General features: G+C 36.3%; 1 long non-coding RNA gene across 1 annotated transcript; it reads right to left on the bottom strand.

Moving 5' to 3' along the window:
- Window positions 1-1375: 1375 nt before the first annotated feature.
- LOC128239415 (uncharacterized) lies at window positions 1376-3029 on the bottom strand. The gene is made up of 3 exons (XR_008261876.1): window positions 2675-3029; window positions 1931-2332; window positions 1376-1687 (listed from the first exon to the last, which is right to left on the bottom strand). It is a non-coding gene; the product is annotated as an uncharacterized LOC128239415 (long non-coding RNA).
- Window positions 3030-3472: the final 443 nt, after the last annotated feature.

The following is a 3472-nucleotide window of genomic DNA, read 5'->3' as shown; positions in this document are numbered from 1 at the left end:
AGAAAGTGGACAGCCTTGTCGTACTCCTCTTTCAATTGACCTTACGACAGGATTTGATTGACAGGTCCTATCAGCCAATCAAAATGTAGGACTGATAAGCCGTGTTGCTATCCGCCATTTTGTCCGTCAAACTGACCAGAGTCCGTCATATACATGCGCTGGCAATGCCTCGCCTTTTTAAGTATTATGGTAAAAAAGTGTTGTCATGGCACTTGTAATTCGGATACAAGGTAGCCAGGCCGACTAAAGATGGCTTCCAATTCGTTCCGTATTCGAAACCAGCGAGTTATTTAGAAAAATGCAAGTGCTGAATCAGACTCTGTGGAAGACCTCATCAACAGCTGAACTTGGAAATTTTGAAAGATCGTTCAAAGGCGAAACATCTATACGTCTGTACAAAAGGATTTTTTTTTGAACAAAACTACTTATTTCAATCCACTCAAAATTTATTTAATACTGAAATTGTCCGTGCATGACCTAAATAAGTGTTACTATTTTTAAACTATAAACATCGTACATTTATGCTTTGGCTTGTGTTGTCAAATCGGCATTAATGGCCATTTAATATCAGGTTCAACATGGACACGATTGATTTCATTCAAGATAGAGGTATTTTTGTTGATACCGTTATGTAGTTTTAATAAACTGCTTTGCTTTCAAAGTAAATCAGGAAATATCGTACAACTAAATTTTTGTCCGAACCATCGCATGCTTCCGAATCTCATCTGCTCGTATGGTTCCTATGTAAACAATGGCTTTTGTAGCTGTCATTCCGACACATTTCATAGATTTCTTATTTTCATATCAGCACTTTGTCGACGGGAAATCCAATCAAGAAAACCCTGACCCTCAAGCAGCTACTGTATTTGACCAGCTCACACCAGCTAGGCCTCCTCCAAAACTCAGATAAATATTTGAGCCACCAAAACAAAACGAGAGCAGATCGGTCTGAATCGTTAAGGTATTATTTTCTGTATAAAACAATTTATTTCATTGTACATTTATATCAATTATTATGTTCATAAGAACTTGATTCTGCCAAACATGTGCTGTAAAGACTTAGACTTATTATGAATAAAGAACAAGTCAAACATGTACACATTTTCATTGTTATTCTTATATTTTGGGCCATTTACGTAAATCTACAATATTTAATGATAGTTCATCCAATGTTCAGAGTCCGGATCACATGCACACTCGATTAACAGTATTCTTAAAGTTGCACTCTCACAGAATTCTAGTTTAACACTTTTTGTCTCAGAATCGGCTTATTTTGGCATTGTTTAAATTAAGACCTAATATATAAATCACAAAGCAAACTTCTCCGAGCCAAAATATGATAAATGCAATCGAATCTTGTGTAAGTTGTCAAAGTGATCAATCTGTGAAAGTGCAGCTTTAACAGTGAAAAATAACTTCTGCTAATGCTATATATTTTAAAATATATTTGCCATTGCAATAAAGAGATATTCACCTACAATATCATACATAAACACCAAAGAAATATCAAAGTTTAAGTAATGTTTGCAAAACAACAATGTATTTAATAAATCTGATATTAAATATGCAACAACTGGTGTTATATTCCAGAACTGAAGCTAACATCATAGAGGTACATCCTTCCAAGAATCCATCAGAACAACATGCTGAACAACTTCAAGAACTCTCTTCAAAAGACCACACTTTCCTGAAATAAATAAAAGATGCCAATATTAAAATAAATCAGTTACATGTATTGTTAAATATTTTAATACTAGCTGTAAATGCTACTGCCTTTGATGTTTGCTTTCTACATGTATATCATAATGAAATATTGACAAGATAATAGCTAATGTTTTGTGGTTGTTGTTTTTCTCTGGACAAATAGTCCATTACTTTTGTACAGCAAAGTAAAACTAAATGTAATAAAAAGCTTTAAAATAGGTCCTACCGATTATTTGTAAAACTTGTCATCACTGGTTTTCTCTTGCGGTTGACATTGCCTGGACTGGCAAATATCGTGTGTGTGTGTGGGGGGGGCGGTTTCTGGTCTTATGCTAGGTCCCCTGTGGCGGTAGGCTTGTTGAAGACAATAATAAGGGGACTTTCTTATCTCCATCAATCAGAATACTTTAATGGTGTCAACGGTAAATAGCAGGAGACCCTCCACCAGCCTTAACCGGTAAATGGGGGGAGGGTAGTGTGTGTGGGTTAGAACCAGCTGTCCGGTCAGCTTAGTTGGTTAGAGTGCCGGGCTAGTGTTCTGGTGGTTGTGAGTTCGAGCCCCACACCGGGGGCACTTTTCCTCCCAGGTCTACTTTTACAGCCAGTGTGTGAACATGTTCCACAATTTCTGTAAGAACAAAAATCAAAGCATGTGAATGTTTGAGCAATGCAAAAGTTACAGATTGGTATCACCCACGATTGTCACTTGTCAACTATTACATTAGTATTCATAAGGGAGAGTGTTCAATCGCTTAGAACTGAAACTTTTTATGCATAACCCCAATAAACCATTTCTGCTCATACTATAGAATACAAGGTTATACTGTATAGCTGGCATGTAACTGTTATTTAATGTCACTTCCGGGTTCCCCATTCGGGCCGTTTATGATTTACTCATATTGTGCGATGATTTGATCTTTGTTTCAACAATACTGTAAGAAGGACCGGTGTTATTAAAAGTTAAACTTACCCTTGTTTGCATTTACAGTATGCGTCACACACACGCTTTTCCTTTGTATCGATGTCAATATTGACAACATGGCAGCTATCCGATTTTCTCTGACTTGGATAGATTTCACCCCGTAAATGTTAGATATCGTCATTTTCTAAAGATATATCGAGCCTTCCGATGTAGCAGCCAGTTACAAATTCCTTTGACTTCTATTTTTTTCGCATTGTAATGTCACATTTATGATAATTTGTCAGGAATATCGGAAAGCGAAACGACGCGAGACGCCATTACTTCCTCGTTTGTTTGACGGACATAGACAGAGTTCGCTCCCTTGATATCAGGGGGCGTGGCTTAGAAGCCGCTGTCGTAAGGTCAATTGTAAATGCTTCCGACAAATGACCATTATTTATAATTATACTTTGTATATCTCTATAGAATAGTTTAGTCCATTGTACGATATCGGTGCCAAAGTTAAAATTTTTAAGGCTATCAAATATAAAAGAGTGATCAATACTATCAAAAGCTTTTTGAAAGTCGGCAAAGAATAAGAGCCCAGGCATATTATTGTTTTCAAGATATTGCATGACCTCAATAATAAGTCGAACATTTTCGCCAATGTATCTACCCTTGATAAAACCCGTTTGCTCAGTGTCAATAATTTTTGGCAAAATTTGTTTTATTCTATTTGATATTGCTTTCGTTGCTATTTTGTAGTCAATGTTTAGTAAACTGATTGGTCTCCAATTTGATAGGTTTTCTAAATCTTTGTCAGGTTTTGGAATAAGGGAAATTATACCCTGTTTTTGGAGCGGTGTC

The sequence above is a fragment of the Mya arenaria genome, chromosome 6 (assembly GCF_026914265.1).
Source record: "Mya arenaria isolate MELC-2E11 chromosome 6, ASM2691426v1".
Taxonomy (NCBI): Eukaryota; Metazoa; Mollusca; class Bivalvia; order Myida; family Myidae; genus Mya; species Mya arenaria.
Note: the sequence above shows the minus strand (reverse complement) of the source record. Positions and strands in the feature narration are given on the sequence as shown.